Source organism: Dermacentor silvarum, chromosome 3 (genome assembly GCF_013339745.2).
Source record: "Dermacentor silvarum isolate Dsil-2018 chromosome 3, BIME_Dsil_1.4, whole genome shotgun sequence".
Lineage (NCBI taxonomy): Eukaryota > Metazoa > Arthropoda > Arachnida > Ixodida > Ixodidae > Dermacentor > Dermacentor silvarum.
The window spans coordinates 80,948,675-80,964,169 of NC_051156.1; the positions used below are offsets into that span (position 1 = coordinate 80,948,675).

Consider the following 15,495-nt stretch of genomic DNA (forward strand, 5'->3'; position numbering starts at 1 on the left):
GGTGACGAATGCGACGTTTCCAAATGATTCGCGCTTCCAACGAATATATTTTTAATGTTAACGATTGAATACATTTGCTTCTTCTTCGTCATTACAATATTATTAAACACTCCTTTATTAGCATATACGACTATGCCGAAAGAGTAATTCATGTCGTTCCAAAACTACTGCTGGCGTGTTAACCAATATATATATATATATATATATATATATATATATATGCGTCTGTGTGTGTGCACATCATCATCATCATCAGCCTATTTATGTCCACTGCAGGAGGAAGGCCTCTCCCTGTGAACTCCCAATTTCCTCTGTCTTGCGCTAGCTGATTCCAACTTGCGCCTGCAAATTTCCTAACTTCATACAGATTGTTTCTGCGAGCTGTACGGTGACTAATGCGACATTGACAAATGAATACTATTAATGAAAACCGTTGGGTCGAGAAATACTCAGTTTCCCTGCACGTCAATGAAATATTAAATCACTGGGAGGACTGGCGACGTGAAAATTGGAATCAGCTAGCACAACACAGGGGTAATTGGAGATCGCAGGGAGAGGCCTTCGTCCTTAAGTGGACATAAATATAGGCTTATGATGATCACGATACAAGAATAAGCACAAAACAAGCATCCGGACCACGTAATTGATCATCAGGCGGTCCTGATAGCAATGCGAAGCACGCAGCACTCCCCGCATAGGTTTCCCGGTAAAGATTACTGTTGCGCAAGCTGCCGCGGCGACGACACCTTGCGACGTGGGGAGTGACATCGCTAGGAGAGAACCAGCCTAGCAACTGATTTCATTGTTGTTGTAGTACCGCTAAGGGTACGCAACTCATAGTTAGGACTCCCGAGGAGCAGCGTGAAAACGAGGCGCGGCAATGGGAAAAACAAACGGCAATACGACCAGCGGCGACGTGCTGCCAAAACTACCCTTACTCCCATTACTCTATATAACCATTACTACCATTACTCTAAAGCAATAAAGCATTGCACCCCCCCCCCCCCCCCCCCCGCCGGAGCAGTGTCAGCGATGGTTCTCAACAGCTTCGCTGTACATTCGCTTTCGTAGGGCCGGGACGGCGAGTCATGTTTTACAGCGGAGCTGTATATGTCTACCTTCCCGTAGCTTTTTCAAACCCGCTGCGGTGGCTCAGTTAGCTAAGGCGCGCGCTGCTGAGCGCGAGGTTGCGGGATCGAAGCGGTGGCCGCATTTTGATGGTGGCTAAATCCAAAAACGCCCGTGTGCTTGCGTTGTAGTGCACTTTAAGGAATCCCAGGAGGTCAAAATTATCCCGGAGCGCTCCACTACGGCGTGCCTCATAATCAGAACTGGTTTTGGCACGTAAAACCCCAGGAAGAACAATTTTCAACGGACGCGCCTCAAAACTCTTGGGTCGTCTATGAGGATGCGGAGCAAACTAGTAAGGCAGGTGCGGACACCTGGCGTACCAAGAGGCACGCTAGGAAAGGGGCGGCGAGTAGCAGTGAAGATTGTGCCCAGGAGACTGCCCGTAAGCGGCGGGCTCGACGGGAAGACGGGTGCCGCGAAGCGGGAAATGCGGCGAAGAGACGCAGGTACCACGCCAGTCAATTGGACGATCGCAAGGGTGCGTATGCGAAATTTCACAGGGACTTCCTGGACACACATTTCGGATTAAATTGTGTGGTGTGCAACAGGCTGTGGTTCTAGAACGATTTGATAGTGATTGGTAGCATTCGTGTTGTCGCAAAGCGTGAACTTGATGCGGTTTTGACAGTAACATCGCCAGCTGCTCGATTTGGCTGCGCTGAGGGAGCGCTAATGGCAGTAGCGCACATCAATCATTTGGTGTGACAGGCGGTTGTTAACAAGGCACCTGCTGTATTTCCGCGCCTGCGAAAAGAACCGAATAATCAGTTAGTATGTTGCGTGCCCTGATATAGGGAGGCCGTGTGTAATGCGTACTGCCGAATAGCTCCGCTGATAGCCCACGTGCACAGAGCACAATGGCTGCGATATTTTTCTAAGATATCGCTGATATATTCGATATACAACAATGATTGACATAGAAATTCTAAATATAACAGATCTTAAAAAGGACAGAAATGTCTGTTACTTCTATATAAATAAATAACAACGAATGGAAATAGTCAATTGGCTTAGTGCTCATAATTATATCTTCAGACCTTCAACACATGGTCTTTGAAAGCAATATCAATGACACTAAACTTTCATCACGTAAACAAAACTAAACTGCTGGAATTAGCATCAAATGAAACAGCAAGTTTTACCTACTTGCCATACCCTCCACATCAGAATGCATCCACTTTGAAAAAGCTTAAGCTAACTCCGCCTGCCCAGCGAAGCGAAGCTATCACCTGTCACACAACCTGCATTGTAGTAACCTGGCATTTTCTGGCACGCAAATTAAATTATGGGGTTTTACGTGCAAAACCACGATATGATAATGAGGCACGCCGTAATGGAGGAGTCCTGAATAATTTGGACCACCTGGAGTTCTTTAACGTGCACCTAATCGAAGTACACGGCAGTTATCGCATTTCGCCCCCATTGAAATGCGGCTGCCCTAGCCGGGATTCGTTCCCGCGACCTCGTGCTTAGCAGCCCAACACCATAGCCACTAAGAAACCACGGCGGGCCTGGCACACATATTCTTGCCCCGCATCACGTATCAGGCTTCAGTCACCATGGCTGATATATATTAACAATTTTTGCGTTAACAAACAGATGTGAAAATTCACCACCTGTTTTAATAATGAAAGAATCAAGCTTACTACTTTGCACAAACGTCGCGCTAACGGATTGATCAATGTTCAATCGGTCTTACTACAATTTTTATAAAATAGCAATCATCAGTAGACATTTTGTACTTGTGCGTTTTCCTTGCATATTGCTCAGCCCATCCTTCTGTACTCTTTTTTAATAATTTTTATTCGCTTTCTCCTTCCGCGGATTTGCTTGTACCGCTTAGTGCTTATTATGGCTATCTCTTATATTTTTGTTTTGTTGTAGTTTTTATATTGGCAATACATTCTTGACCTACACGTTTGACTTCTTCTGTCCCCTATGCGTAATTGTCATGCAGTCTACCCGTATACTATGTAATAGGCCCACTACCGTTAAAGACAAAAAAAGTTGTCGCAGTTTCACCTGAAAGGTGAAGCATCAATTGCGATAGCAAATTTGTAGAGAGATATACGGAGTAATGATATTAGCTTTATCAGCTGTATAAACTTGGACATGCAGCAGCACCGGCAACGCGCCGAACTGTTGTCGACGCCGTCGGCATTTTGCCCGCGTTCGCTCAAAATGCGTGCGGCGTTGGTGACTGTTGCCGGAGCCTCTGATATAAATAGGCACTTGGTGCCGCAGCTAAACGTCGCCTCCCTTCCCTCCCCCTTCCCCCCCTCCCCCACGGCCTCTCGCGCATCGGAAGAAGGCGCGTTTGCTCTACATATATGGTGATTGTAAAGGAGGAAAGAGACGCCTACTTCTGCAGCCCTTAAGGAAGCACGGCGCAGAACGGGCGTTTGTTCTCCGCCGTGCGTTCACTCCCCGTGAAAGAGCGCGTCCCTCGCGCCCTTTCACTCGCACATACAGCGTTCGGCGGCGCGCGGCCACGATTTCATCTCCATTGACGTCATACGGAACCTCACGGCGACGGCGACGGCGACGGCGACGGCGACGGCGACGCCGACGGCAGAAATCTGCTTTTGAGTGTCCATATAATTGCTATCGCAATAATAAAGAAGTCGCAGTTTTGCCCGAAAGGCCGTGAATCAATTGCTATAGCAAATTGCTAGAGAGCTATATGGAGTAAGGATAGTAGTTTTATCGGCCGCATAAACTTGGACACATTCAAGTACTTACTGAATTAACAAGCATGGTGTCAGCGCGCACAAGCAAACGTGAATAGATCACACTCGATGACCGCAAACAACCACTATCAAAACGCTGGTGTGAGCAAGCGTGGCTGCATCAGCGACCGAAGGTTCGTGCGGTCTATCACTTCAACGGAAAATGGGCGGCGAAAGCACAGCGCCTACTCAGGTAAGAACCTTGTGGAGATCTCTTTCAAGATACGGTGTACGCGACAGCCCGCAGCCGCGCAAAGTACAAGTACGCTGATGGTGGCCGAGTAGAAGGCGCACCCCCTTCCTCCCGCACTGCCTTCCGACTTTCATCCTTTCGCGTGGGAGATTGAGTCGTTAGTTCCTCTTGCGCCCGGTGGCAAGATGGACATTTGGTGCCGCCGCTAAGCGTCGCCTCCCCTCCTTCTCACCCGCCCCCCTCTTACGACGGAAGACTTCGCGTTTGTTCTCCGCCGTGCGTTCGATCTCCGTGAAAGCACGCGTCTTTGAAGCACTTTCACTAGCACAGACAGCATACGGTGCGCAGCGATAATTTTATCGCCGTTGGACTTTATACAGAACGGCGACGAAGATGACGACGGCAAAAATGTGCTTGAAGTGTCCGTATAATTGCTATCGCAATAAAATAATACAAATGTACCAAATATACAATAAAGGTGAACCAGCCACCCTAGATGCGATCGAGCCGAACTGCCGCTGTCACGACACCACAATCACATCATTCTGCGGGGGACATGCGTGGTTCCTCAGGGTCACTCGTTACGTTCTCCAGATATTATTATTTGGCAGTTGCGAGATCGTGCTTGCTGGGGATACCAACCGCAAAGCGTCGAGCCTGTTCTTATGTACATCTCTAGTTACTACAATTTAGCGAAGAAGGCGATTGCTTCTTCCACCATTTGTGCATCACTAACAAAGTGTCGTCCACACGTCGTAGCGAAAAGCTTAAAAGTGCACATGGACAGGGTTTGTTCGGTAGGATTTCTGAGGTTTGTCATTTTATTGGTTTGCGTAAAGTCGTTGCAAATAGCAAAATAAGCGGGACCATCAAAAACCGGAAGGTCAGAAATAAAAAGGAAATAACGGAAGGTATCCCCATATTTGCCCAATATCTTCCATGAGTTGCAAAAAGGTCGGGTCGCGATACGGTGTTGAGATATTCTGGTCATCTCCATGCAAGGTGAGGATTTCAAATAGCGGGATGTCAAATAGCAAAACATAATGGTGAACTTGCTTAGTTCATCATACAAATTATATTTTGTGGATTGCTGTATAGGTGTTGTATTTCGAGTGCCATTCACAATGGGGGGCCGTAGTTATACATGCAAACGCAAACGCAGCGTAAACGTAAGGCTGTGGGAACACAAAAATTTACCGCAATGATGATGAGTGGGCGAAGCACCGGGGGATCATTCGGGTAACCGTGCATCACCTGTATGTATGTATGTATGCATGTATGTATGTATGTATGTATGTATGTATGTATGTATGTGTATGTAGGTATATATATATGTGTATATATATATATATATATATATATATATATATACCAGAAAAAAGCGATTCTGGATCCGGGTAAATATTCACAGTGAAGTAGACGCGCGTATGAAGCGGTTTATTGACGTTTCGGCCGGGGTCCGGCCTTGTTTCTGATGAAGGCCGGACCCCGGCCGAAACGTCAATAAACCGCTTCATACTCGCGTCTACTTCACTGTGGATATATATATATATATATATATATATATATATATATCCACAGCTACCTTGGTTCTCCACAGGAAAAGTAGAAAGTTACCTATCAAGAAAGGGGTCCGGCAAGGAGACACAATCTCTCCAATACTATTCACTGCATGCTTAGAAGAAGTATTCAAGCTCTTAGACTGGGAAGGCTTAGGAGTGAGGATCAACGGTGAATATCTCAGCAACCTTCGGTTTGCAGATGGCATTGTCCTATTCAGCAACAACGGAGACGAATTACAACAAATGATTGAGGACCTTAATCGAGAAAGTGTAAGAATTGGGTTGAAGATGAATATGCAGAAGACAAAGATAATGTTCAATAGCCTGGCAAGGGAACAAGAATTCAGGATCGCCAGTCAGCCTCTGGAGTCTGTAAAGGAGTACGTTTATCTAGGTCAATTACTCACAGGGGACCCTGATCACGAGAAGGAAATTTACAGAAAAAAAATTGGGTTGGAGTGCATATGGCAGGCATTACCAAATCCTGACTGGGAGCTTACCACTGTCGTTGAAAAGAAAAGTGTACAATCATTGCATTCTACCGATGCTAACATATGGGGCAGAAACTTGGAGGTTAACAAAGAAGCTCGAGAACAAGTTAAAGACCGCACAAAGAGCGATGGAACGAAAAATCTTAGGACTAACGTTAAGAGACAGGAAGAGAGCAGTGTGGATCAGAGAACAAACGGGGATAGCCGATATTCTAGTTGACATTAGGCGGAAGAAATGGAGCTGGGCAGGCCATGTAATGCGTAGGATGGATAACCGGTGGACCATTAGGATTACAGAATGGATACCAAGAGAAGGGAAGCGCAGTCGAGGTCGGCAGAAAACCAGATGGGATGATGAAGTTAGGAAATTTGCAGGCGCAAATTGGAATACGCTAGCGCAAGACAGGGGTAATTGGAGATCGCAGGGAGAGGCCTTCGTCCTGCAGTGGACATAAAATAAAGGCTGCTGCTGCTGCTGATGATATATATATATATATATATATATATATATATATATATATATATCAATTATAAAGGAGATTTATTGAGGTTCGTAGCGACAGCCGGTCGTAGGATGCACCGAGCACAGTCCTCTCGCTCGAGCTTCTGCTGCGCGCTTGATGCTGCCGATGCTGCTGACTCTGCGCCGACGTTCGTCACCTTCCTTACAAGGGCCCCGTGGAAAGAAAGGAGCCATCCTGGCGACTTAGTTGTCCGGAACAACAATAGAAAGGTGATACGGCTTGAGGCGCTGAACGTGAACGACTTCACGGTTCCGACGTCGCATGTCGGACGGCGGCGTGAGCGGCTCAACCAGTTAATTTACGGGTGATCTTCTCTCAAACGCGGTATGGCCCGTCGTACTTCGGAAGGGGTTTTGAAGCCAGCCCAGGCGTGTGGTGTGACACTAAAAACCAGACGAGGGTGCCCGGGAGAAAATTCCGAGTCGCGTTCCGGGCGTCGTGAACGGATTTTGACGGTTCTGGTCGTCTGAGGTGAATTGGCGGGCCAGCTGGCGACATTCTTCGGCGTGTCTGGCTGCTTCCAAGATCGGCAGGCATTCGGATGGGTCCGGCCGGTAGGGCAGGATGGTGTCGATTGTGTGCGAAGGATGACGGCCGTAAAGAAGGTAGAAGGGTGAGAATCCGGTAGTGGCCTGAGTCGCGGTGTTGTAGGCGTAGGTGACAAACGGAAGAACTAGGTCCCAATTAGAGTGATCAGGTGAGACGTACATGGCGAGTATGTCACCAAGAGTTCGATTGAAGCGTTCCGTGGTACCGTTAGCCTGTGGGTGATAGGCAGAGAATTTACGATGAACAATAGCGCATGCAGCAAGCAGTTGTTCGATGACTTCAGATAAGAAGGTGCGGCCTCTGTCGCTTAAAAGTTCACGTGGACCCCCATGACGAAGGAGAAAACGGCGTAGTATGAAATATGCGACTTCCTGCGCTGTAGCATTTGGTATAGCAGCAGTCACCGCATACCGTGTTAAATGGTCTACTGCAACGATGATCCACCTGTTGCCGGTAGGAGTCAACGGAAGTGGCCCGTAGAGATCTATGCCCACGCGATCAAAGGGTCGGGATGGGCATTGTAAAGGCTGGAGTTCACCGGCGGAGCTGTGTGGTGGCGCTTTGCGGCGTTGGCACTCATGACAAGAGCGGACGAAGTGGCGGACGAAATTGTACATTCCCCGCCAGTAATAGCGGTGTAGAAGTCTTTCGTAGGTCTTGAAGACTCCCGCATGGCCACACTGAGGGTCGACGTGGAACGAGGAGCAAATCTCTGATCGCATGGTTCGCGGAATGACGAGTAACCATGTGCGCCCCTCTGGGTCATACTTGCGTCGATACAGTAGCTGGTCTCGAATCGCAAAATGAGGAACTTGGCGCCGAAGCGTTCGTGACGCTGGAACTTTCGACGTATCTGAGAGAAGGTCGAACAGAGATGCAGTCCAGGGATCATTACGCTGTGCAGCAGGGATAGTGTCAAACTCCAGAGATGAGAATGTGCACTCGCAGCAGGAGTCGTGACTGGCCTTCGGGGGAAGCGGTGAGCGGGATAGTGCGTCAGCGTCGGAGTGCTTTCTCCCAGAACGGTAAACCACGCGAAAGTCATATTCCTGAATTCGCAATGCCCAGCGGGCAAGGCGGCCCGATGGGTCTTTTAGCGTCGACAGCCAACATAGTGCGTGGTGGTCGGTCACTACGTCAAAAGATCGGCCGTATAAATATGGGCGAAACTTGCCAAGGGCCCACACAGTGGCCAAACACTCATTTTCTGTTACGCTGTAATGTGCCGCTGCCTTGGTTAACGTGCGACTCGCGTATGCGACGACGTATTCTGTGTGGCCAGGTTGACGTTGTGCCAACACAGCACCAAGGCCTACACCACTTGCGTCAGTATGAAGTTGGGTTGGCGCTTGAGGGTAAAAATGGCGAAGAATGGGTGGCGTCATGAGAAGACGGCGCAAGGTTGTGAAGGCGTCGTCACACTCTGGAGACCATGATGAGAGATCTCTAGAGCCACCAAGGAGCTGCGTGAGAGGGGATATAATTGACGCAAAGTTTCGAACGAATCGCCGAAAGTAAGAACTGAGGCCGATGAAACTTGCGTAGCTCTTTGATAGTGGTAGGTTTTGGGAACGCAGTAACAGCACGCAGCTTCTCGGGATCCGGGCGAATGCCCTCCCTTGACACGACATGGCCTAAATTGTCAGCTGACGAACAGCAAATCGACATTTCTTCAGGTCAAGTTGCAACCCGGCGTCGGTCAAGCAAGTGAGTACGTGCTGGAGGCGGAGCAGGTGCGTTGCGAAATCAGGGGCGAACACCACAATGTCGTCAAGATAGCAAAGGCATATTTTTTATTTGAGGCTACGCAGAACATTATCCTTCATTCTTTCGAACGTAGCAGGTGCGTTGCAAAGTCCGAAAGGCATGACGGCGAATTCACACAAGCCGTCTGGTGTAACAAATGCAGTTCTCGGGCGATCGGCCTCTGCCATCGGAACCTGCCAGTAGCCTGACCGCAAATCCAGCCAAGAAAAGAACTCGGCTCCATGAAAACAGTCCAGAGCATCGTCGATGCGTGGTAATGGGTAGACGTCCTTCAGTGTGACCTTGTTCAACCGTCGAAAATTAACACAGAAGCGGATGGAACCGTCTTTCTTCGTGACGAGTACCACGGGTGAGGCCCATGGGCTCTGTGAAGGTTGAATGACGCCCCGACGAATCATATCATCGACCTGTTCTGCAATGAAGCGACGTTCCGTAGCGGACACGCGATATTGTCTTTGTCGCAGCGGTGAGTGAGATCCAGTGTGGATGTGATGCTCGACTGTCGATGCACGGCCAAGAGATGCTTGCGCAACGTCGAAAGACGGGTGGAAGTGCTGAAGATTGCGAGAAGTTGAGATCGCTGCGAATGTGTCAGATCGTCGGTGATAAATGGCGTGAACACATCTGTCCATGCTGAGTCGACTACGGAGAGGGCACTCAGTTCATGAACGGCAGTAGAAGGCATTTCGTAGAGGACGGAGACAATTCGTGTCGAATCACCCGACTCGATGTAACCAAGGCATTCGCGGCGGAGCACTGATAGCGGCGATGAAAGATGATTGTAAATGGGCATCGTGCTGACACCGGCGGCGAGGTCAAGAGCTGCAAAGGGCAAAGGAAGCGCTTTTCGGGTAACAAAGTGATGGGAGGGCAAGAATTAGACCGTCCCGTCGGATATAGCACTACACGAGACTGGTACGAATGCCGAAGAGCACGGGGGAATACAGGTGTCTTCTTTCACGAGAAGTTTAGCGGCAGGATGAGCATTGACCGAGGCCAGGTCACCAAGGTGGGAAACTTCAATCTCAGCCCGAGCGCAATTGATGATGGCATTGTGGCGTGAGAGAAAATCCCATCCTAGAATAACGGCGTGGGAGCACGATGAAAGAACTATGAACTCAATCGTGTATAAAACGTCCTGTATGGTTACACGGGCTGTACACGCAGCGGTAGGGCGAATCGGTTGAGCACTTGCCGTTCGAAGCGACAATCCAGACAGAGACGTCGTCACTTTACCAAGCAAGCGGCAAAACCTGGCGCCCATAACTGAAATAGCGGCACCGGTATCGACGATGGCGACTGTAGCGACATCTCCGACAAACACATCAATGACATTGGCAGGTAAAGGAGGAGGACATCGGCATGTCGACACTTGCGCAGTTCTTGCCTCAGGAACTGCGTCGTCTAGTTTCCCTCTTCGTTAAAGACGGGTCGCTGACGCATAGGGGAAAGCGATCGGCGACGTGGGGAGGGTGACCGGAAGCATTCGAAGCGAGGACGGTGGTCAGTCAGGGAGCGAGGTGGTGATGGATCGAAGAGTCCGTAAGGCGCATTTGGATCGGGCGGCACATGGAACGCTCGTCGATCGTCATCGAACACCTGCGATCGGCGGCGGCAGAACCTTGCGACGTGACCGGGATACCGACATGCAAAGCATATAGGGCGATTGTCCGGCGTACGCCACGGGTTAGCAACGGCAGTGCTGGCCCAGAGAACAGGAGGAGGAGGGCGGTGCACAGGCTGCTGGAAACGTGGTACGGGCGCACTGCTAGGGGCCATTGCAGCAACCGCAGCATAAGTTAACGGTGTAGCCACGGCATCCTGCTGGTGAACAGCTGGCAACGCTTTCGGGACCTCTTCATGGATCACATTACGGAGAGGAGACGGCAAAGTGCTGGCCGACTCCGGAGTAATGGACACCAGAGACAGATGTCGTGCGACTTCTTCGCGGACGAAATCCTTGATTTGGGTTATCAGGGAGGCTTGTTCGGGGCCGGTGGTCAGGCTGCAGAGTGACGCCGCATTAAGTGTGGGATGTCGCCTTGTCAGAGCTCGCTGATTACGCAATTCATCATAGCTCTGGCAAAAGCTGATAACGTCGCCAACAGTGCGCGGGTCCTTGGCCAGAAGCATCTGGAACGCTTCATCATCGATTCGCTTCATGACGTGCTTAATCTTTTCAGCTTCCGTTATGGCAGCGTTCACGCGCCTGCACAAATCGAGGACGTCTTCCATACAACTGGTGAACGTCTCACCCATCTCCTGTGCGCGTGTACGCAAACGCTGCTCGGCTCGGAGTATCCTGACGGCGGTTTGGTCAAATACTTCGGTAATCGACGTCTTGCACGCCGACCACGTTCGGATATCCCTCTCATGATTCCTGAACCAGAGACTGGCGACGCCCGCAAGATAGAAGGATACGTAAGCCAACTTGTCCGAGTCATTCCATTTGTTGTGAACGCTCACCCGTTCATAAAATGACAGCCACTCGTCAACGTCAGTTGTCGTCAGTTCCGCTGAAGATCGGAGGTTCCCGCTGGCGAACGGTGCCAGCGCAAGGGACGGGTGGTGATGGAAGAGTATGCTGGTCGGCGTCCGGCATGGCGAGGGTAGCGTCCGCGAACGAAGTTCCAGGATGGTAGAGTGGAACGTTACCTAGCACGGCTCCACCACTTATAAAGGAGATTTATTGTGGTTCGTAGCGACAGCCGGTCGTAGGACGCACCGAGCACACCGAGCACAGTCCTCTTGCTCGAGCTTCTGCTGCGCGCTTCAAGCTGCCGATGCTGCTGACTCTGCGCCGACGTTCGTCATCTTCCTTACAATATATATATATATATATATATATATATATATATATAGAGAGAGAGAGAGAGGGTGTTTCAGCGAACATTTTCAAAATTTATTTAAGGTTGTCCGTAGCAGATAGCCGAATTCTAGTTTAATGAGCTGGTCTACTCGAAGAGGCGGAGATTACATGCACAAAAAATTGAAATGCATAATCGAATCATTAACAAAAATGCACGCATTAAGTTTTTAACTAATTACCTGATGGCCCATATTGCAATTTAAGAATTATAGCCATGGAGTTCGCAAGGTAGATCCACTTGGAAATAATTCTCAGGATGACACCAGTTTAGAAATATTAATTCCCGAACTTTGCGGAGAAATGCGTTGGTGTTCCAATTAATTTTATGCTTCAATGCATAAAGCGACGTTTTGTAAAGGAACTAACTGGAACGTCATTCTGAGAATTATTTTCAAGTGGGTCCACCTTGCGAACTCCACGGCTACAATTCTTAAATTGCAATATGGGCCATCAGGTAATTAGTTAGAAACCTCATTAGTGCATTTTTGTTATTGATTCGATTATGCATTTCAATTTTTTGTGCAAGTAATCGCCGCCTTTCGAGTAGACCAGCTCATTAACTAGAATTGGGCTATCTGCCCCAGACAACCTTAAATAAATTGTGAAAATGTTCGCTGAAACATCCTGTCTATATATATATATATATATATATATATATATATATATATATATATAATATATATAAGCTGTACATGTGTACTGTATAAACAGCGCTTATACAGCCGTTGTGCACCGCAGCGCCCCTAGTGGTCTCCATGCACACCAGAGCCACGGACGGACAACGGACGACGAGGGACAGGGCTCGGCCCTAAGGTACTTCGCTGCTAAAATGTGGGCAGCTTGTACTAGTGGCGCAAGGCTGGGGTAAACAGGGGAGCTGGTGATTGACCTAGCTTCTTCCAGGTTTTACTAGGCTTGGCTAAGATTTCCTAGGAAATGCTAAGTGCTGCTAGGCACGCTATTCGGAATCGGCTGGTCGCCGACGCGCAGATTCTCACTTGACCGCGCCACGCGATTCAAGATGAACACCTTCTTATTCGGGTGTCCGGATCTTTGGTTGTCCCATGTCAAGGCTACATGTACTCGCCACAGAGTCAACGAGAGTTCTGCCGCCGTCGCGGTAACTCCAAGCCTTATCTCCCCGGTGACGCCCCGGCCAAGCTGCGCCTAGACATTTGCCGGGGCGTGGCTGGTCGAAACCGGCCGAGCCGCCGCCAGAGGCGCCTACTGCAGTCCCGGGCACCAGGAGCTTTCGGCGCGAACGCGCGAAAACGGGGAAACGCGGACGGCATCGGCGGCAGCTGTGCGCATTGCCTCGCTGGCGCTGCTACAATTTCTTTTTTCCTTCTCTCTCGCTCTCAGTTTCTCTTTCTCTCCCCCCAGCATAGCGCGCGCCGCGCGCATGCGATCCTTCCATCTCAATAACGTCCCATGTCAAGGGAGCATGTGCACGGCACGGAAAGGAGGCGAAGCACACGCCGCTCCGCGAGGTGGTTGCTAGGCAACGCGTGGTAACGTCATCATAAGGAGCAGTTTTTGTTTGCACTACGTGGCGCAACCAAGAGCTTAAAGAGCTCCTCCATTAAAGGAACTTTACGAAAGAAGAACCTCTAACCTAGGGCTGCAGTGGAACGCCTGCGTCTGTAAGCCCCAGTGTAAAGAGGAAATGTGCTGGATCGCGATCCAGCGATCGGAGAACGCTGGAAAATGCTGAGGCCTAATATATTAAACATATCGTTTCAGGTGCGCCAATAAACCATAACGGGCTTTACGCGATAAGGAGCTCGCACTTTTGAGCATAGGTACACCCTAAGCTAGCCTGGTTTTCAATATGACGAAAATTATTTTCATGCATGAATGTTCACAAGTTTTTTAATACTTATTCATTCACCTACTCATATGACTAGCGTCTCCGATACAGTGTTTGATAAACCCATCACCTTGTGTATGTATTTGTGTTTTCTTTAACTATTAGTCCCGTTGTTAATTAACGCTCCTGTTCGTCTTTCTTTCCCTATGCCTTCGTTCTTTTTCTTTTCTTTCCGCACTTCAGTATTTCGCGCTGCAAAAATCACGCCATGAGCTTGGTGCGCAGGGCATTGCAGTTTTGGGCTTGAGGCCGCCCATTCCATTCCAGCCGCGGCGGTAAGATTTTCATGTGAGCGTAATGCAAATACGCTAGTGTATTTCGATTTAGGGGCACGCTAAAGAGACTTAGCTGGTGAAAGCTAACCCACATTCCACCAATGGCACAGGCCTCGTAGTCAAATCGTAGTTATGGCACGTAAAAGGCAAGAATGTGTATAATTTAACTCTTATGCCCCACCGTTACATTGTCTCCTCCGGAAGGACGCATGCAACGTGAATGTATAGGGGGTCAGCGCATAGTCGGAAGTCATGGGTTACTTCGCGTAATAGCGCTGTATTCGGACGTCTATTGACTTGAAAAACCTTGTTCATCATTAAAATTTCTATCCATCGATGCCGTGCGGTATGCTAATTTAGGCAGTCCGAATATAACTGAATTACTAAGTGCGCCAGTACTGAGGCTAAGCACAACGGCGATGCGCACGAAGTGCCTACAACTTGGCTTTCACGTCCGTGTGCCCGGAACAACAAGTGAGTATGCTCCTTGCATCAAGCGCAGCACAGTTGTTCGTTTCCTCCAATCGCGACAATAGATCGTCAGAGCAAGCGTCCGAGGTATTTGTTCCTTTGGTATAGTGCGGGACATTCCTATGACGAAATGAATGCACGAATATGATCGCGCCTTTGTGCGTGAGAAAACAAACATATAAGTTATAAGGCGTTGCATTCTTCGGATTGGTTGTGAGTGCCTCAAATGCGCTCTCCAATTTTCTCTTGTCACAGAGCACAAATAATGAAAATTAGAAGCATAATACTCAGCAAAAGTGCTCTCCTCGAACAATCCTTAAAAATATTTATATGAAAATCTCTAAAAGGAAATTCTTTAATAGCTGTGTTGAAAGATTGGTGTATAATACAGAACGAATAATGGCGGTCGCACACAGTTTTCGGAGAAGTATAAGTAGATTTGGATCGGTTGCTGTAGGCTATGCAAATGACGTAGTGCACATTCACCACGGAGTCTTGAACTGCTAAAAAGTAATAATTGGGAAATAGAAAAGAAAAAGATGAGAAATTGATGCAGGATAAATTAAGAAACCAATAAGAAAAGCTTTTTGAGTGCATCATCAACTGGCACTTGAAAAATATAATATTCCGTTCAGACTTTGACATTATTATTGCCTGAGTCGAGAGCAAAGCAGCAATGACAATTTCCTAGCCCATTTAGGTCGCTCGCACGCCGTAGTGGAGGTCTACGAATAATTTCGCCCTTCTCATGATTAATAATGCGCGTGGCACGATGCAGACGGGCTTCTGTTTTCCTGCAAATCAGAATACAGACAAAATCTGTATTCTGATGCGAAATAATTTGAGCGGTTGCTTTAAAGGTCAGCGAATAACAGATGTTCAGGCTAAATTTATTCGTAAAACATCGCGTGCAATATCAGTCAAAAATAAATTGAATTGCTTTTTTAAATATGAGCAGGAGGAGGTGTGGCGTAGTTCGCCGTCCCGTGCACAATGACGCACGCACTAGCCCACACATTCAGTCAACCAGATGACCGCGAGATGACGTGGGCAATGATGCAAGC

The 15,495-nt window shown here is 48.6% G+C and overlaps 1 protein-coding gene across 2 annotated transcripts in view; it reads left to right on the forward strand.

Annotated features, from left to right (window-relative positions):
- Positions 1-15,495, forward strand: part of LOC125943852 (uncharacterized) — a 378,186-nt gene that overhangs the window by 268,771 nt on the left and 93,920 nt on the right. The gene's annotated exons all lie outside the window — the stretch shown is intronic.